This window comes from Pinus tabuliformis, chromosome 1_1 (genome assembly GCF_031772625.1).
Source record: "Pinus tabuliformis cultivar Carrire ecotype Pingquan chromosome 1_1, CPIR1, whole genome shotgun sequence".
Classification (NCBI taxonomy): domain Eukaryota; kingdom Viridiplantae; phylum Streptophyta; class Pinopsida; order Pinales; family Pinaceae; genus Pinus; species Pinus tabuliformis.
Window position 1 is genome coordinate 264990401 of NC_142297.1, and position 22475 is coordinate 265012875.

Here is a 22475-nt window from a genome sequence, read left to right on the forward strand (position 1 = left end):
TGAGCCGGCCTGCCCACCTTTCATTCCTTCCCAGTGAATGGCATTATGATCCATTTGGTTACAAAGCCAGCACAATGGCCTCCATTCTGACATCACAAGGCACTCTCCTAATTATATATAAAGGATCATGGTTCCAAAGGGTGAAAAAGCAACTCTATCAAGGTTCTAAACACCTGTGGGCAACAAAAGCTCTATTAATCGTATTGGAGTCATATTTTTCAACATCAATAGTAATTATAACTCCCTTTTCTTATTCCTTTATCTTTATTACAAAAGAGATTATGTTCCTAATTCCTTTTGAACCTTTATGCATGAAATATCGTTTAAAAAGTCAATCATAACGGTTTAAGTGGAATAATGACTGCAGAGCATCTTACCCACGTCAGATGTCCTTTCCTATTTTTTGCATCACTCCATGGCATCTCCATATTTATTTATATTTTTCATTCTATGCATCGATTTCAGCAGCTCGATATTTTTGTGATCTTGTCATAAATGTGTACACCTTGCCATTTTTACCACTATATGATTGTCGTCAGTACGTCGTTCCTTCATTTATCTAGTCAAAGGCGACCTATCATTTTAAAGGGGGGCATGGGTGACGTCCAAAGCGCTATTGCATATGTGCCAGTCTCTTATTTGGTTGTATCGGGCTACATGATATCCCATAATAGCAAGTTGTTAACGATATCAATGTTAAAAAAAGGTATTATTCGATATTAACAGTTTGTTGTTCCATTGTTGGCTCTGTGTATTGTTGTGTTACCTATGTAAATCTAACAGTGTGTAGAATTTAGACAAAATGGGAGGATGATCAGTACGCAAAGAGCCACAGACATTAGCTGTTTCCGATGTTGTCCAAGAAATTCTAGTATGTGCCAAATGGGTCACATATTTTACACGACTACAACAACCAAAAGAAACCGTGGCTATTGATTTTTTACAGAATTTGTAGGATGATCATTATATAGTAAGACAAAGGTGAATGATAGTAACAGATGCAGTAATAGCTGAGGTGTTTGGATTACTAACAGTCAGACCCATATGGACGCATAAGAAATTGAGGCTAGAAGATGCCATGACCACCTTTCGAGATGAGGGACAGAACTTGATTGTCAAAGGCAAAGGAGTTCAAACTTCATCTCTGGGAGAACCATGGATAGAGTTGGCTAGAGTCGTTCAGAGCTATATCATGTGTGATGGAAGAAAATATGTGGTAATACCATGCCACCTTAAATTACTTGCAGTTCTAAAATGTAAATGTTCTGTAAACTTGCCTGCATATTTGAATTTCTTGTTGCATGACGTTGCTCAAAGCATAAAGAAATCCCGACATATAGGGATTGTTGTAAGTCATCATTATCTAATCCAGCTGATAGTAAGCTACAACCTCTCTTAGCAGCAAACCAGTTGGGAAGAATTAGTGTTTTCTATAGATTGGGGTTTAACCTTACCTACCCCAAAAAGGGAAAGGACCACCAACACAGCAAACAAACCCAAAAATTCTAGACACTCTTCCAGATTGAGGACAAACCTGGGAACAACTAAAAATCTCCAGGGTAGCAGCATCCAACCCTTAGAATTATCTATCCCTGAAAATGAGCAACCCTTACAACTGGAAGGAAGATACAACCAAGATTCAGAACTTGAGAAGGAAATAGAGCATAGTAGTGAAGAGGACAAGAATGAAACATGACTTCCCTTAACTCCCAGCAAAATTCCACCACAAGACCCATTACATGAATTGAATTGGCCCAGATTTTGGCCAATATGAGTGAATATACACAGCTCAAAATTCTGCTCAACCTCAATGTTGAAGAAACACAATCAGAAGAAAACTCTGCCCACAATAGGAGTATATTAGAAGAAATAATTGGTGAAGTAGAAATAGGGGCAGAATTCATTCAGGAAGAAGCAGACCAAACTAGGGATACCCCTCTAGAAGAGCCTAGTTAGGTCAATTTAAACACAGAAGATGTGGGTCAAATAGAGGAAGTAGAAACCATTCAGGGTAAAGACATGGCCCTTGGAGAACAAAACCCAAATGAGCAACCGAGCTCACTAAGAGTATAAACGGTTAGTGAAATAGTTGTTCCTCCCAGAAAGAAGAAAACCGAAATTAAGAGGTTGAGAAAGGAACATCAGAAGCTGCAGAATTTAGTGAAAAGACTCATACAAAAGATAAGGACATTAAAAAGGGGAAAAATTTCAAGCAGAACCCCAAAAACGGTGAATGCAGCCATTCAAACTGAATTCCATAATACAAGGGTTACTGGGACTCAAACCGAGCCCATATTCATTCAAATTGTTAAGGAAAAGCATGCAACTGTTATAGAAGTGGTTGCCCAAACAAATAATGTACATTTTTGTAATGTAGCTATTCAAACGATGGCAATACCCTCCAACAACACTACCACCCAGACAGAAAGTCTGACTGTCCATAATAAAAGAATGCAGACTTTAAGCATTCCATCCCATGATAAGAGTATGCAGACTATAGGTACTCAGTCTCATAATAAAAAAACCCAAACAGATATCCAAGCCAAATATGTTTTGATATGTAGTGATCCTGGTATGACAAATCTTCAAGAGAACCTAGCATAGGCTCGGCTGACCATAAAAAGGCTTGAGGAAGAAACTGTTCCCCAACAGAGGTACCAGGAATTACAGAGGCAATTGTGGGATATCAACGCGTCGGAAAGCAAGGCCTTCGATAAATATCAGAGGGCAGAAGAAAGAACTGAGAAAATAAAGATCAGACTGGAGACAGTCATGCGTCAAATGGATACTCTCGGTTCCCTATACACAAATTTTTTAGCATGCAGGTCCCCTGCCAAGAACTATGCTTTATTTTTATTAGAAAGGTATTTACAGTTAAAAATTAAGGCTGTCAGGGCAGGGAAACCCATAGAATTGAAAACCATTGAAGATTTCATAAATTGCTATAAATACCATGGAGTGAAAGTTCAATGATTACTCTAAGAGTTTTATTTGCATAATTTTGTATTAGAAGAAGAAATGGAGAATAATCCCAGCCATTTTGTGGGGGATGTACAATTTCAAGCTTTCATTTCATTTGTTGTTAACCAGTTGAAGTGGTTCAAAGCCCATAATACTTTCCAAAGGCAGGAAAATGGGTTGGACCTTTGGGTCAGGAGTGAACCGAAAAACCCAATGCAAATGCTAGCCAAACACAAAAGTTTGATGCAAAAGGAAGGAGTAATCCAGGTATTGGGGCCCATTCACAAAGAAATTGTCCAGCAGGGGGTAGAGTATTTTCTCTCTATCAAAGATAACTCCTTGGCAGCAACTAAATTTAGATGGACATTTTCCAATTGTAATGTACAGGACAGAGAACCATTCAACTATAAAAACATTAAATTAGTTGTAGATCACTTTGTTACTTATAGCAACCTCATCTTAAGGGAAGGCCCATATTGGTTAGGCTATCAATTCCGAAGACCTATTGTTTGGTATCCTTTAGAAGTGTATAAAGCTATATATGAATTACCTAAAGCGTAGACAGGGCACATATTTAAAATTTTGGCTAAAAATCATGGTTTCTAACCACTTAATGACATTACTTCTCCGGCCTATTCCTTGACTGCTTTGCACACAAACTACATGGTTTTCATGAGGGCATGAAAAAGGGTAAGCAGGGGAGTGTGTTGACCTATGGAAAAGGTATGTATTTGCTATCTATTTCATCATCCTTTTCTTTAGTTAAGTCCCCTTTATATTCTAAAATGTTAATATATCAAAGGATAATGGCAGAAACAAGGGAATTATCTATTATTACAATTTAGCTGATTGATGTCCTTCTTCATGTAGGAAAAAGATGAAATGGGACAACTCTCATTCCCTAACCGAGAAAAGGAAAAAGAAAAAATGAAACAACTATTGTTCCCTAACCAAGAAACAACATACATGCATGAAGCCAAGGAGGGAGAACACAGCTATGGATAAGAACAAAGGAAATCACAACATCAACGCAAGTAAGGAAAGTTAACTGAAGATGGAAGATTGCATGAATCCCTCAGGAACTCTTCATCCTAAGGGATCGCTATTACTATTTATCCTTCTTATTGCTTGGCCATTATAAAAGGCAACGATTGTAAAGAAAAAGGGGGATTGGATATTATTCAGAAATTACCATTGGATTTATACTTTGATCATCGACTCTCTTTGTTGAAACAAAGTATGAACTGGCTGTAACTATTTTGCAAATGATTAATATATAATACAATTGATGTTCCTTCTCTCATACTGAAGTAATTCGGCAATCTTCACTGGTGGCTAAGGGCCTGGCCCTAGTGGATTCACCTGTTGTTCCTGTATCATTCTCTTATAATTTCTTCCATGTGATGGTTTGGTTTGATTTCCATTCCTTGTAATCACATCGCTTTTCTATTTCATATTCCTAGATTTAACAAAATTACTCGGTTTTACATGCTACACAAGTATTGGTTCACATTGTTATCTAATTACCTGCTTCAATATTTCCTTATTTTTATTTCAGATTTAGTCAATTAAGTTCAGCATTCTATTTCAAATCTAGTTATTTGATTCAACGTGCTATCTTGAGATTCTCTACTGTAAAGAGCATTAACTACTGTTGTATACGCTCTTAGACTGAGATCCCTACTCTTTAGATTAGAAAATACGTTTGGAATATCAATCATTTAAAAGAGAAATGAGTTATTGTTACCATATTCTTGACTGATACTTGAATGAATGTTTGATTTGGTTTCATTAGCAAGTTAAGCTTTCCTTTAATTGTAATTCGAGTTCACTAGCTGCATCCATTTACTCTTGTATTTGAAAGCATTGTACTGCAACTTAGAAACATTACTCTTGAGTAAATAGCCACCACACACTGTGTACACTCTTGAAATAGAAAGTCTTGCCCGGATTGATAATTAATGTGAAGATAATTAGGAGTTAAAAAAACACATTTTATACCTCAACAAGTGGCAACTGTGGTTTTTCATGAGGACATTCAATTACATCAATTGGGGGGAGGGGTGTAGTTTTGTACCTATATTCTATACTTTCCTTCCCCTTTTTTCACCTTTTTCCCTTCGAACCTACATAAATTTTCATATTAACCGCCTCTTTCTTTATTATGAACATCATATTTTGTCATCATGTTACTTTTCCTTTCTTGCTAGATTTAATGATGCAATTTTCCTTTTTATGGCTAAATGGGGAAAACGTCGAAGGAGCCTTTTGGCTCCTTTCCTCTTTTGCAGGTGCTACCCATGAGAGCAAGGTTTTGAAATGAACAACTGTGTCAATTGATCTATGAGCATGATGAAACAGATTGTTGTTACACTCTGTGTGTTTTTACAAACTTTGTTATTACACCGCATTGTTGTCACAAACTTTGTTGTTACACCGCATTGTTGTTACAGATCATTGTTGTTATATTCCAGGCGTCGCTACAAGTTGTTTTTGTTACCAATGTTTCTGTTACATCCTAAACTATTATTTTATCGTAGGATGTTGTTACACCGTAGCTATCAATCCATGGGTACTATTCTGCGCAATAGTTGTTGGAGAGTTATAAATTATCTTTTTAGAAAGTGAGAAATCTCAGAGGATATGATTCCAACTGATGTATTTGAATAGAACTTGTATTTAGCAACTTGTTATAACAAATTCTATTTTATTGATCATTATGAGAATCCTGAGATTCTCATGACTGATCTGTTCCTTATTTTTGGGTATGTAATTTCTATAAGAGAAACTCAATCCCTTGGGCACTCTAGTGATGTTGTTACTATTATAAGTTTAATTCTTAACTAACTTCGTGTTTATTCCTGTGCCCTGCTAGGGAGGAAGGGTCCTCCTCTTTAGTAGGGACTACAATGGTAGAGTAGTTATATATTATTATTCCTTTCTTTTATTATATGCATGGTTTTTGTTGTCACTGTATAATTTGTAGAATAGATCTGCTTCAATTCCAGATTTATGATACATTGTTACATAGATTTAGTTAGAAGTATGGTAGTTGACTGGCTAGTGTACTTATCAGTACAGTGTGTGGCGTGCCTTTGTTCTAGTAGATACAAAGTGTGATTCCATTCTTGTAGAGTGTTTTTTATTTCTACATGAATGTTAATTTCTGCAATTGATTCAGTGACATTCTTTACTGTTTTCCATTTTCATCCTTGGTTGTGGTGTATCAGTATAGATAGTGCAGCCTCCTTTGAAATAAACAAACCTACCCTGGGTTGACAATTAAATGGTTGTAGTCTTAGTCAATTAAAGGCGATTAATACAATACAATAGTTATCACTCAGATCAATATAGCAAGGGCCATAAATATATGTAGTGGAACATACTATCCATATATATATATATATATATATATATATATATATATATATATATATATATATATATATCTATATATATATATATATATATATATATATATCTGTGTGTGTGTGTGTGTGTGTATGTGTATGTGTATGTGTATGTGTATGTGTATGTGTATGTATGTATTTATGTGTGTATGTATGTATGTATGTATTATGAAAATCCTTGACCGTAATATATTTTTGGTGCCTGGCATAAAGTTGATGGAAAGATTGGTGAAGGCCATGCATATCTAGCAAAGGCATAGTTTGGGTGAGATTAGATTCTTTTAGAAGCCCTGACACGATGGAACAATATTTTGTATCTAGGCTATAATAAAGATCCAACTCATTTGGACATACATGTTAGTCAAATTATGTTCGTTTGCATGATGACTTCCGCATGAACTGGATATGTCTAGGACTAAAAAACACTTAAATAACCATAGGTTTGTTTCATGGTGAATACATATTTGGAAGATCATATGGTTGAATTCGTTGGTTTGTTAAAGCTAATTTTATTTTTTATTTTCATTATACTCTCATTTTCTCTAATAGTTAATAGACTACTAACAAATATTTTGTAGCACCAACACTGTAGCTTATGTAATTTTTATAACAATGCTAAGAAGGAATGAAATTGTAGAAAAATTAATCCATTATATGTTTTATGGGTTATTACAGTAAATTTTGACCCAAATTGAAAACTGGAAGAAGCACTACTCAAAGAAGGATCTTGTAATTACAATAATTATGTTTGGCAAATTTAGGATGAGTACCAAAGTCTGCACCCATTAGGTTTTGTTATATATGATAACAAGAGGTCTCATGATTTTACCGGTTGATTTTGATGTTAATTCTATCATTAAAATATATTGCAATGTTTACATAGTTTATATCTACACTTTATGAGGTTTGACGGTTTGATGAGAAAAGAGATAGTGGCTAGTTCATGATGTACTACATAGTTCGTCGTATGAGGACAGATTGGACATAAGCCATTAGAGAAATATTGAGGTCTAAAATGGGCATCCTAAGGAATATTATAAAATAATAGTGTAAATAATAAATTAAGATTAGATTACATCATCAAATGATTTAGGGAAAAAAGAAAAAACTACTTTTTCAACTCGTATTTTCAACTTATCTACTTACGATTTTACTCAAATTTCAAATGAAGGTACTCATTGGATGCAAAATTTAATTCATAAATCAAGGAGTACCAATGTTGCATACTTTTAATAGACCTAACTATACAAAAAACAAGGAGTAGATGAAAAAATGTGATTGCAATCACATTTTTCATGTATTTCTCATTTTGTTTGTAGCAGGTTCCATCAAAAGTATGTAAGATGGATACTCCTTCAATGAGGAATTAAATTGCACATCCAACGAGTGTTCTCGCTTGAAATTTGAGTAATACTGTGGGGAGATAAGTTGAAAAAACAGTTTTTCTATTAATAAACATAAATGTGATGGATATGGAAAATCAATTGAAAAAACTAACACTCGTAGAAATCTTAAATCCAAAGTTTTTTATTTTTATTTTTTATTTTTTAATGTTTTTACTTCTTTGCTCAAAAATTGGTTAATCATCCCCCATGGTTGACATCATCATCTTGAGTATTATTGGTTTTTATAAAGCTGATTTTGGTTGTATATTTTTGTTTTGAGGCCCATTTTTTACCTCAAAATTTGTCAAAAGAAAAGTAGTTGGACCTGGGATATTGATCAACTCAGCATATATTTGACATAGGAACATGTAACTTGAGAAAAAATGGTTTTTTTCTCTTGATATTAGGCATAAGAAAATCTTATTGTGACAATGGACTTGACATATTTGTGCTACTAGGGTTTGATCTTTTGAATAACTATTATTGTTGTTGATGACATCGTTCTAGTATTTGCAAATCAAAAAGGTCAGAAGATTCTTTTGATATTATTTATTTTGATTTTGAGCAAAGGTGGATCAAGCTTTATAATGAGATGAAATTGTGGTCCATCGCAGTGAGATGGAGTTTAGAACCTTTAGGGAATGTGGCAGCTTGTTGAGCATGGTGGTAGGGTGGTTTAAAGCAAGAGAGTGAAGTCTCCTTCATATTGTATCTTGAGATACTTCAGGTAGGATCCTCAGAACAATTAAAGGAAGTAGGTTGGTGCTAGGGAAGGTTGGATCTTGCACTAGGGATTGTAGTGTCCTTCTAGTTGGAGCTGGTAAATAAGGTGTTGCAACATCCTTTGAGTTGGAGCTGATAAATTTGCAAGTTGGAAATTCCTAGTGATGTAAGTAATTGTAGACAAATATTAAGAAGCATTTAGTGGTTTTTTCACCATAAAGGTTTCCACCTAAAAAAAAAATCTACGGTCTCAGTGTTATGCATCATTGAATGGTGTGGTTTAATGTTCATGTGATGTGATGTTGATTGTATATTTGAACTAATGAAAATGTTAACTTAATGCTTTGAAAATTAAAAATAACTAATTGAAGAGAAATATTGATTCACCCCCTCTCAATATCTCCAACAATTCATATCAAAGCAGGTTCCTTTACTTGTATCTTAACAACTAGAAGGAAGGTCTCAAGGTGAAAATATGGGAAATTCAAAGAATAAAATCACAAAACATTCAAACAAATCAAAGGAAGTCTTCAATTTTACAATTAATGAAGTGAATCAAGTTGGCCTACCAACTCCTGAATTTGATGAAGCGAAATATGAAATATGGGAATTTGAATAAAAACTATTTGCAACACAAGGATATGTTATATGGAAATTTGTTCTTTCTGGTAACACATTTACTTATGAATCTATGAGGCATAATAAAAAAAGCATGAATTTCATTTTTAGTTCTCTTCCAGATCCTATAAAAGAAAAAAATTATCTATGCTCTTCAACCAAAAGTATTTGGAAGAAGCTCCATGATCTCTATTCAAAGAAGCATGTAAGTCAATATGAAAATGATGATGAATATCATGATTCAAATAAATAATATTCTTAGGTAAAAGATTCTAACAATTATGAATAACAAGCAAAAGTGGAAATGGAGAAAGTACTAATTAGTGCCTTGAAATATTTGAACATATATGTAACACCCTCCTCCCACATATACCCAAGCAACTGGTCAATTGGGTTAAACATGCGACGAGAGGCTACTATGGTTGGATTCAACCTACTATGTGAACTTAAGGAAATGGAATTGATGGAAACACAACACACAAACCTTCCACATCAGCTACAAGACCCCTGAGAACCATGCCAACACTTCAGCCAGCTTTCTCTTGGGTCCCACTAAACTTTTGATCAACCTAACCCCCAGTCGCTCTAATGCTATAGGCATGACAATGTCCAAGGACCTCCAGTCACTCTCAAAGGCTTGCTTGTCAGTGTCTAGAGGCTCTTTTTGTTAGTTTTGTGCTAGCATCCCCAGGAATTAAGCCACTTTTTCAGTGCTAAAGCCTAGTTCACTACTCAGAATTACATTACATATTCAGAACCATAAAATAATAAGGAAAAAATGATGCTAAAGAAAATAATTAAATAAGTCCTCAACCAGACCCCTACTAGCCATGAAAACCATTCCATCAAACATATCGCAAACATGTAATCTAAATGTGTAAACAACGTAATTAAGCATATGGAACTAATACTTATCTGAGAATCACTAAGAACCATTTTTCCCTCATGTAATTTATCACATTATCATCTATTAGGTCATAGATACATTGTCCATTCATTTACAAGTAAAAACATACTGAGAGTCATACATAGTTGCTTTCATAAAACGCACATATAACCAATATAGTAATAGCATAAATACCATGGATATGTCAGCCATAAAATCCACATATAAATTGGTACATTTACACATGAAATCCAAGGGAATGGATTTCTCATTAATGAATGAAAAAACCAACCGGAGATGGGACTACCATGTTCCACCTAACTATAGAATGGTTGGGCCAAATCTCGCTTCATCCATTCACCCTCGTGCCATATTCCAAACATGAATGTGGGACTGAAAGAAAGAGAACCAACTAGGGCATACCGAGGCTAAACCACCTCACCCTCATCAATAGAAACTAGGCTTTGTCGTAATCCAGCTTGGATCACTAGCCCAACACAATGAACACATCATAACGGGCTTTACCATGATCTCCACGCGATCACTAGGCCAAAAAATCATGGATGCCACCAAATTTCTCCACCTACACCATGAGGAATTTTCCTCTCTCCTAGTCTCTCAAGCTTTACCACAATCCAAGCCTAGATCACTAGGACCTAAACTGAGATCCACTCTCCAGGCTTTACCTCATATCCCAAACCCAAGATTACTAGGCCCAAGGTAGAGTAAACCACCTCTTGGCTTTACCGCATATCTTTCCATTCATCACTATGGATTCCTAGGCCCACCAAGGCAATACAATCTTGGCTTTACCCCAACCCACAGTCTCGCTCAGGCGTCACTAGTCCAGTGACTTTACCGTGATCCATAGTTTGGTGCAGGTAACAATAGGCCATGTGGTATATCATTCAAAGATTCACCTCATTTAGCTTTGAATCCATCTACCAATCCATCTCTACCAAAACATGAGAACCCCATCACACCATGGCTATCAAGAAATGGAAAGGCTATGCTAAAAACATTGTTACACCCGACAAAACCCATGCCATAACAAAAAAAGAACCACATGCATGCCAAATCTAGAAAGGAAAATACACATACAAATCAATACCTACAAATAATCGTGTTGTAGATACTTGATCATTCCTTTCCCTGCTTGATCTTTTCTTCCTCTTTCCTTCTTTTCCTTTCTTGCTCCAATGCCAAAGTGCTCCAAGAAAACTCAAATTGTCCAAGAGTGTGAGAGAGAGAGAGAGTAATGAGAGAGCTCCAAAACTAAACTAACAAAAGGTTACCAACTGATCCTCAAAAGCCTTTTTATGAATGAGGCCTCTATTTTCTTTATTTTCCATTATTTTCCTTCGTGTCCCTCCTCACATGCAACCCATGACCTTTCACCTCCCTTTTCTCCTATTGTCCATTATTTTCAAAACTAAATGTGCAAAAAATGTCAATTTGGCTTTCCAAAGCCTTATCGATTGCCTTTGACAAGTTCCTTAGCCATAAACAACTAAATGAACACCCACACTAGGATGTCTTTCCAAACATTCAACTTGGAACAAGTGTCCCATCAACTTTTGCTTTTATTTTTTCCTTTATTACTTTTATTACATGGAATTTTCACCAGGGCTCTTACAGAACCCTCACCCTTAGGGAACACCATCCTCATTGTTAAACCACACCAATACCTTAGAAAAGCTACTTATTGGAGCTTAATAACTTGGCTCATGGCGGTATTTACATCCATATACATATGTACATATAGAAACATCATCAAAACATATACCAAAACACCATACCAAAACTGCTTTGCCTCATCTCACAAACAAAAGGATACAAATCCCACATCTAATCGGCCATGTCACATGTAGAGTCATTGGGCCCAAAGTGCTTTCACTACAATTTAACCTGATCGATTTCTCGATGTTGAAGCATGAGAACCTTTTTCTGCAATATACATTGAGGCTTCGAGTGGAATTCTCCATCTGTTTCCACTTGCAATACAAACGAGTCAATCACATGATCAACATTCTTAACATACTTATTAAGAAATGATAGATGGATAACATCATGGAATTTCATTGTCGGAGGTAGTGCAAGTCAATAGGATACTAGCCCAATCTTCACAATGATACTGAAGGGTCCATAAAACTATGTTTCTAGCTTGGCACATGATCCAATCCACAAGGATATCTTCTTCGGTTTGATGCACAAGTACACCTGTTCTCCAACATGGAACTCCTTGAACAACCAATTCCAATCTACATAACTCTTATGCCTATCCTATGTTTCTTTTAGATTTTTCTTGATCACATGCATTTCTTTTTCCATATCTGCCAGCATACTGATCCAATCAACACTATGTTAACTGTATCACTCCAACTGATAGGATTATTGCAACTCTACCCATACGATGCATCAAAAAAACTCATCCTCAATGACTCCTAATAACCATTGTTGTATGGAATGTCAACCAAGGCGATATAATCTTCCCACTTCCATTATTGATGCATCACATAAATCCTCAACATTTCCTCCAATATCCTGTCGATCCTCTCTATCTATCCATCTATCTGTAGATGATAAGTTGTACTGAAGGCCAAATCTATGCCTAAAATTGCAAACAAATCCTTCCAAAACTTGGAAGTGAACTTTTCATCCTTGTCTGACACAATAGTCTTTGGAACACCATGCAATCTGACCAGATCTTTGATGAAAACCTATGCTACATCACTAGTTGAGAATGTATACTTCACTGGAATGAAATGTGAAACCTATATCAACCTGTGCACAACAACAATGATCGAATCATGTTGACTCACTGTCCTTGGCAATCCTATGATGAATTCCATGGAAATGACCTCCCATTTCCATTATGGAATCACAATTGACTCTATCAATCCACCTGAATGTTTACACTCTAACTTCATACGCTGACAATCAAAACACCTAGCCACAAAATCTCCTACATCCCTCTTCAGATTAAGCTAGTGTTTTTGGGAAAAGTATCCAATACGGAATGACCCTATCCCACTCTAAGGGTGATAGTACCTCAGCAACAATCAAAGCAAAGCTATTTGAGATTACTTCTTTATGAGATGTAAGAGAGGGGAGAAAGAGATCCACTAACCGATGTCTTTCACTAATGATTGATCCAATCTTCTCTCTTTGCTGCTTGCTCCCAGCTCCTTGCTCTTTCACTGGCCCAGCTACACCAAGATCCTGCAAAATCACAAGAGAGGGAAACTACAAGGAGCATACATTCATAATTGATTCACGGATTAGAATAAATCAAATATACAAGCATAACAATATACCATTGGGACACATGCATATAGAAGAACCTCAAATGCTTTATTAATGGAAGAAGTAAAGTTCAGGAAGTGATACAACCATAAAAGGCCCAATCCAGCATCACCTCCCAGCAGAAAGAAATCTCCTCTTCACCTCCTTCAAGCAAATCACCCAATAGTTCTATACTCAAACCAACAGCACTTCCTTACATTCACAAGATTCCAGCCTCCTTAGACCTCATGAGAGAGCTCTATATATAGGAGTTTTGGAGAAAGGATGAGTCAGCTTGAGGTTGGCATGAAGCTGACTAGTGTCCTCTCCCACTTCAGTTATTCTTCAATTCTTGAGTCCACTTGGAGGTTCTTGCTTCCACTTGGAGATCTAGACCCTCTTACTCATCACCAGTCGAATTCTCTAATCCAAGTGTCATTTTGGAAGCTTCCTGGGCATTGACACCTTGAGGAATGCCTGTGCCACTTGGCCAAACTCGCCCAGCGCAGGTAGCCTTCTTTACAGTTGACATTCAACGTAGGTACACAGTGGAGCAGTTGACATTCAGCGCAAATGCTCAGTGGAGCAGTTGACATGGTCCAGAATTAGCTTGTTTTTGAGTGTTTTCAGGTGGAGAACTGATATTTAGTGTTGTGGTTTGCTGACCTTGTTCCTCTAGGGGTAGGAACAACATGTTTAGGGACTTTGGATCCCTTAGATTATGGAAATTTCATGCTTCATGCTGTAAGGCACAAAAATGTCTATAACAGTTGGCCCCTAAAGTATGAGGTCGTTTATCGGGTCAAATCCTTTATCAGGAGGATCTGAAGTTCATTCAATCGTTGAGAGGTGACCTGTAATAAAATACAATACAATACATTATTTTTCATTCTGCTTTCATGATCTAGCTGAGGCGGGCATTCCCATGCTCAACTTTATAAATTTATTTTGGTACATAGAACAGACGATCGTCTGATGGTAGACTGATAATTCTCTGCTGAAATTATCATCCTTTGAGTAGGATGATCATCTACTGCAATGATGTACATGTCAAATGTCTTTATATTTCCTGAATATATATCGCAGCCCGGATGGATGAAACTAGATCCGGGGTCTTCAAACTCGTTTGATCTTCACTCTAAGTACAAGTCGATCCATGTGAGAATTGCGCTGAAGTCGAACATGGAAAGACATCGCTTGATTACCGGTCAATGATGTAAACCGTTAACAAGCGCGAGAGGAATCACCGATAATGATAATGACCCTCAAGGTACTACAGTACAATTCACGTGGTGTGAATAAAGGACTTGGAGTCGAACACCACGCAAAATCTTCTGGTCGAAGGTCATTGATGTATACCTGTCGCCGGAAGTGAGAAACTTGCCATTGAGGCATGCAAGCTTCAAAGTACTGAGGGGGGTGTTCCTAGATCAACTTCTTGGATAATGAGCTGAAGTCGACAAGAAGCGATCCGTCAAAGGAGGGCCTTAATGAATCCCACGTCAGTGACACGGAACGGAGCTAATGATTTTAATGGAGGTGAAAACAATCTGTGAAATATGATTCAGGGTGGCAATCATGGGTGGATGAAGGATAATGTATGGCAGTGGATGGGACACAATTGACTCTTTCTGAACAACATCTCTTGAACATATAACGACACTGATGCGATGGATCGGTAGCATTACCCCAAATGTGGATGGTTTGGCGAAGACCATGGTGATGAGACCGGTGAATGAAACAACCCAACCCGATGTGATACGGAGGAAAAGTGTCATGTTCAAGAGCGACTTGCTACCATTAAAGCTTTGAGGCTCTCCCAATTTTTCCCCAGTCATTTCTGACCAGTACCTCTTTATTTTTGTCAAGCTTGAGGAGGATAACATATGCTTGTTCTATAACCTGCCCTTCGGGCAAGCCCATCGCTATGTTTTAACGAGCTTAGCGATAGGGAAACTCGTTCTCGTCTAAAGACAAGTTTGTCGCTATTTAATCATTTTAACGAGTCTAACGACAAGGAAAACTCGGTCCTTTTCATTTTTAGAGAGTCTGAAAAGGTACAGAAAGTTAACTCCAAAATTTCTTTTTCGTCATCTAATCCCTTAAGTCTGAAAAAGTATAAAACAATACAGAAGGGATGAGTATTCGATTACTTTAACGAGCCGAATAAAACAGGCGCTCGACCTTTTTGTGGAATAATCCCTCAGGTCCAAAAAGATTAAAATCTATAGGAGGGATAGCTCTTCCGGTCCTTTTAACGAGCTGGAAGGCCAAAACTCGGCAAACTTTTCATATTTTACGAGTCAAGAGAAAAGAGCTCAAAGAAGACTCGTCTTTTGAGGAACGAGTGATAAACAGGGATAGCAGCAGATTCCAGGTACAGGTTGGAATTTTCCAATCACGGCAGTGTCACAAGGATGGCTAGGTGAAATCACTCTTCGCAGCTGTTCCTCAAAATGGGTAAACAATCATATGGGGGTGAAAGATCGGCCAAATGGAATGGAGGTGGCAGGTGCAAACACGACCAAGGCTTTTTATGGCTAATGAATTTACGATCACAATGGTTATTTACTGGGATAGGTTCATTTTTTATTTAACGAGTTTGAATGCGCCAAAACACTGCTCAATCTTATGTTTATTTTTTAACGAGCATGAACTATGTACTAAAACTGCTCGGATCTCGCTTTTCTATTTTTTAACGAGCATAAATTCCGCGGTAAAACTACTCGATATCGCTTTTCTATTTTTTAACGAGCATAAATTCCGCGTTAAAACTGCTCGATGCTTATGTTTGCGTGCCCCCAGCATAATAACGCAAATCGAGGTGCACGCCTCCCAAGCTTCATTGCATTCCACTCGGTGGTTGGAATGAAGGTTTACCTCTGAGAAAGGGGATTTTGTTTCATTTTTTAATGAGGTTGACACAAGATAGGAACTATCCTCGACTCTTCATTTTTTAACGAGGTTGACATGAGATAGGAACTATCCTCAAAGTTCTAGATCCATTTAGAAATAGAAGGTTGCATATTCCACTGTGGCCACTTCCGCCAGATTACTCGGAGGCGGTAGGGCAAAAGTACCCATTAAGGCAGGGTCTTTTAGGAGAATTACTCCGATATTTTGGAGAGAATGATTGCTTCCATGGATCATTGGAATGCTTCCCGTCATAAATGGTGGGACAACTTCTATCGAAGTTGTCGTCGAACTGCTTGGTTGATCTTTTTCCTTGCCGTTCGACAACTGCGGGTTCCCGTAATCTTTGTTCCTTGTCGAAATCAAAGCATCATTCTGTTGCTTGGAGGTCGACAAAATTAGCACCTAGCACGGGGAAGCATTTCCACTATCAACCAGATTTTGACCTGGATTTGGAAATGGATCAGTTAACACAGCTGGATTTTTAGGACTCTTAAAGAATCTTTTTAACTCAGCCTTGTATGGACAATTTCCTGTCTGATGATCCTCCTCATCACATATTAGACATGGATATTTCCTATTTCCAGGAGGGTTCGAAGAATTCTTTCCAGGAGATGACTCACCCTGTTTCTTCTTCTTCCCTTTGTTTTGCTTCTTCTTGCTTCCTGGATGATTGGTTTCTTTGCCCTTATCTGCTGATACGACATTTACTTCTGAAGCAAGAATCTCTTCTTTTGCATTTTGATCCGAATTCTTACGGGCTTTCTTTGACGAAGCCTTTATCGATTTCGTGTTTGCCATGCCAATCACGCCATCACCGGCGTGAGAGTCACTATTGGATTTAGGAAGAGGAGGAATTGAAAACTCCGGTCTAGGAGCGTCAGGTATTTTGTCGTAGAGCGTGCCGGACTGAGTATAAACTAAGTCCAAATAATGTGCACGAGCGATAACTTTCTCCTCTGTCACGACTCCCCCCTTGGCCACATCTTCCGCTATAGAAGGAAGTAACGACTTCATAAACCATTCAGCTAACAGCTGATCGGGAACGTATGCTTTCACCATCCTACGACGACGACGCCACTCATGTATATGATCAGATATATGGGTGGCAGTTGTCTGCTTGAAGTTGGTTAATATTTCTGTTCCCGTTTCATACCTTATCGGTAATTGAAAATGGGTTAAGAAAGTCGTGGCTAGGGAACTAAAATTGTCGAAAGAGGCTCTAGGTAATTCAATATACCATTTAGCCTCTGGACCTGTCAATGTCCTCTGAAAAAGGCGAAGCCTTATCGAATCGTCGTTTAGGGTGTTCGACGAACACCACAGATGAAAAGTCATCACGTGATTCGATGGGTCTTCACCTGGATTTCCATTGAATTTAGGAATGTCAGCTGGAAGTTTATGAGGAATCGCTGGCCACCAAGGGGCATAAGCAATCGGATCGTTGGTTAAACAGTGTAAATCTGGTAACTCTAAAGTCGCCACAAATGGTAATTGTTGATTTAGGTTAGGCGAAGCGTAACCAGGGTACGACGGAATCGCTTGAGCAGTGGGCCTTTGCATACCAGCATAATGTAATTGATGTTCGTATGACTGATACGGTTGGTGGACTTGACCACTGTAAAGTGGTTGGTTTTGACCATTTGGATATACGGTTGTCCATTGTTCGCAAAGATCTGCTGCTCAGAACCTTGGTACACCTGCTGGAAATGTGGTTGTTGGTATTGCACTAACCATGGTTGTGAAGCCATGTTCTGTTGTGCTATGCTAACCGTTGGACCAAGGTGTGGGGTAATTGTACCTGTCTGGACCTGTGTCACCCCACCAGTTGGCAATTGTGGTTGTGACCCATGGTCAAGTGGCTGTTGCATTACAACCTGAGAAATCTGAGGTTGACATGCAACAGGTATCGCTTGAACTTGTGACACTGTTACAATAGCCGATGTGGTTGGGATGTTCGTCACAAGTACACACTGTTGCATAGAATATGCAACCCTTGGTTGTTGAGGTAGCATAGGTACCCAACCACTTGATGTAATTCCAGTATAACCTGAATATTGTTGTGAACTCCCGTATGGGTACCCTCTCAGAGGGGGTAATGAAAGGGCATACTGCCCCCCATACGGTAGCAATCTGGAACTCAAGGGGATTGATTGTCCTTGGGTACTGGATTGCCCAAATTGACCTCTAAATGGATCAATTTGGTGAGTCTCAACATAATATTTTCCGGATATTACTCTGGATGAACAAACTGGAACAGACCATACTGTCGAAATAGTCCCTTGGTGGACTCCTTCTAGCGGTTGTGAGCTAGTTGGGACAGATGGTATGCCGGCAAACATTGTTGGAGTGATGGAAGGGGCTTCTGCTGTCGCTGTGTCGTTTGACACAGTCCTAGATGATGACGGTAGTTCAGACATTTTAAGTCTATCCAATAGATTGCCTAGCGATTCTACAGGAACCTCCACTTGTCGTGGATTAACTTCTGATGAAGAAAATAGAGTGACCCCGACTCCAAAATGGGTTGGAGTACTTGCTTGCGGATCCTCTGTAGTTTCCTCTATCGCAATCAAACCCGGTGGAAGAGGAAGACCGTCAGGTCCATAAAATATTTCTGGTGCCGAAGAAGTGGTTGTTTCGACAACGACAGTTGTTGGAGGAACAAAACTTTCTGGACCGGTTACAGATGGAACTGGTTCAGTTACACAAGTATTTGCCCCCAGACTAGGATCAGTATTACTGTCCTTCTGTGGCTGTTGAACTTCTTCTATAGAGGCAGGGTTTCCAGAAATGTTTGGAGTAACCGGAACCTCAGATGTAGTTGGAACACTAGTTCTAACCTTTATAGGAGATTTTGAACCGATTAAATGAGTTCGCTTTGTCCGTACTGTTTTCGATTCCTGAGACAAAGATGGTTGACTCGTAAGCCTCCACGAACGACGGGGTTTCAATTGATTTTCTTCCACGATTGTTGATTACTCGATCAACCAAAATATTAAAAAGGGGAAATTTGCGTTTCCGAATTGAATGAATTTTATTAGACGCTTTTAGACACAACTTGCTTTTTCACTTTTTAAGAGTCAAGAAAAAGCTAAAGATGACTCTAGTCTCCTTCGATGTTTTAATGAGCCCGAAGTGACAAATGCTCGGATGGACTTTTTTAGTTATAGAGTTTGAAAAAGGCCAAAAGAAACTACTCTGGAGTTCTAGGCAGAGGGTGTGCCAAACCTTTCGCAAAACCACAGAATACGTTTTACGGTACGGGTGGTCGATCTTCGTGAATGTTGTGTTCACTGCATTGCGATCAGTAGGGCGGCCGACATGGCTTCCTAAGGATAAAGGCTTGTTCCTATAGGGGTATCCCAATATATACGCGACGGTACGTGGGAGCACAATCCGTATTAGTGCCACTGACTCTCAGGAGGAATCACCCACCTTCTTCGAGATCGACAGTCACTACATTTAACGACGCCGGAACACGTCTCTAGCTTAGACCTCTATGTGTTTGCGTTATGTTTCAAAGCGTTGTTAGGTTCATTCAATATATTTTAAGTTGATCTTTTTAAAGTTTGCCTTTCAAGGTTCACCACGAGATGTATGATACAAATTCCTAAATGTAGTCTAAAGATGAGAAGCAAGCTTTTTCAATCTTTTCAACTTATGAAAATCTTAACTACTGAGGGAAAAGAAAGACATCATCTTTTCACACAGATCATAGAGCACACACTAATGCACTTTTTCCTAAATCAACATGCAAGCTGTCAAAATGCACATGCACAATGCAGGTATTTCTTTTCTCTTTCTTAATGTTGATGTACTACAAAAAGAAAGCTCTTGTATAACTTTGAATTCAATTTCAAGTGAAAGAAAACAAGCTTTTGTCCAAAATCAAAAGACACCTTAAGATTTACTTGTTTCAACAATAGAAATATATAAATTCAAACCATATGACGAAAGCAAAAGCTCAATCAACTACGAACAGCAAACAAAATATACTCTTAAGATCAGCACGACACTTATCACAGGTCTAGATCTAAGAGGCCACAGCAAGACTAGTTCACTTTCGTTATGGGAAACTGCAAATGATGTAAGAAATGCACAAAGAACAAATACAGTTTCTTTATACAACCGAGGCGGAATAGTGGCAAAGAAAGGTGGTTTCAGATAGGTACATTGACTGATAACAGGCTGCAAAAACAAGGATGAAAACAGGGCAACAGAAAGCAGAGAACCCCAGTTGCACAAGGCCTAACTGGTTCAGCGCAGGTAGTACACTGTCAGTTTGACATTCAGCGCAGGCAGCCCCTTCGGGACCTGCGATGAAATGCAGACTACCTTCACAGTGTCTGCAATGAAGAGAGAAACTCTCGTTTTTCTCAGGTTCTGGGTCACAGATTGCTCAAAAATCAACAGTTTTAGGCCAAATCAAAGATATCAATCAAGTACACACTAAAGGATGAAAAGGAGGATGAAAAGCTATCACTACGAGCTGGTCAGAGTCCTTGTGGATCAGCTCTTCAAATCATAAACATGCCCAGAAACTGAGCTAGAGTAGCTGCCCTCTACTTTGCATTTGAAAGCTCCAAATGCAGTTCGATTCGGTACTCCCTGTGTTTATGAAATGAATAGCAAAAACACAAACAACCAACAAGATACGATCCCCAGCGGAGTCGCCAATTTGTTGTTGGGAAAAGTATCCAATACGGAATGACCGTATCCCACTCTAAGGGTGATAGTACCTCAGCAACAATCAAAGCAAAGCTATTTGAGATTACTTCTTTATGAGATGTAAGAGAGGGGAGAAAGAGATCGACTAACTGATGTCTTCCACTAATGATTGATCCAATCTTCTCTCTTTGTTGCTTGCTCCCAGCTCCTTGCTCTTTCACTGGCCCAGCTACACCAAGATCCTGCAAAATCACAAGAGAGGGAAACTACAAGGAGCATACATTCATAATTGATTCAAGGATTAGAATAAATCAAATATACAAGCATAACAATATACCATTGGGACACATGCATATAGAAGAACCTCAAATGCTTTATTAATGGAAGAAGTAAAGTTCAAGAAGTGATACAACCATAAAAGGCCCAATCCAGCATCACCTCCCAGCAGAAAGAAATCTCCTCTTCACCTCCTTCAAGCAAATCACCCAATAGTTCTATACTCAAACCAACAACACTTCCTTACATTCACAAGATTCCAGCCTCCTTAGACCTCATGAGAGAGCTCTATATATAGGAGTTTTGGAGAAAGGATGAGTCAGCTTGAGGTTGGCATGAAGCTGACTAGTGTCCTCTCCCACTTCAGTTATTCTTCAGTTCTTGAGTCCACTTGGAGGTTCTTGCTTCCACTTGGAGATCTAGACCCTCTTACTCATCACCAGTCGAATTCTCTGATCCAAGTGTCATTTTGGAAGCTTCCTGGGCATTGACACCTTGAGGAATGACTGTGCCACTTGGCCAAACTCGCCCAGCGCAGGTAGCCTTCTTTACAGTTGACATTCAGCGCAGGTACACAGTGGAGCAGTTGACATTCAGCGCAGATGCTCAGTGGAGCAGTTGACATGGTCCAGAATTAGCTTGTTTTTGAGTGTTTTCAGGTGGAGAACTGATATTCAGTGCTATGGTTTGCTAACCTTGTTCCTCTAGGGGTAGGAACAACATGTTTAGGGACTTTGGATCCCTTAGATTATGGACATTTCATGCTTCATGCTGTAAGGCACAAAAATGTCTATAACAGCTAGAAATTAAATTTCTTCACTGTAGTAAATGTATTCTGACAACCTAGGTGACCTAAATAAGGTTTCGCATGAAACTCTCTCAAAATCACCTTATTGATCTCACTACTATCTGGCACATATATCCTATCTTTGAATTTGACCAATCCATTCGTTGTAAGACATTAATCCACACCCTATGCACCTGTACCTGTACCTCTGCATGTACCTGTACTTCCACCTATACCTGCACCTGTACCTATACCTATACTTCCACCTGTACCTGTGCATGTACTATCACCTATACCTGTACCACCCCATGTTCCTGTACCCATATTTTATTGTAACCTTTGCACAATCTCCATATGCCTAACATCCTACTAGCTTGCCTGCAATATCTGATCCTATAAGTATATCCCATAGGAGCTCATAGTTGCCAAGTGATTTACCTGTACCCACCTACTCAGTGCATCTACCACCCTATTCTCTTTACCTTTGATGTACCTAATCTCAAAATAAAACTCACCAATAGTGCTCAAACATCTAGCATTCCTGACATTCATATTTGGTTGGT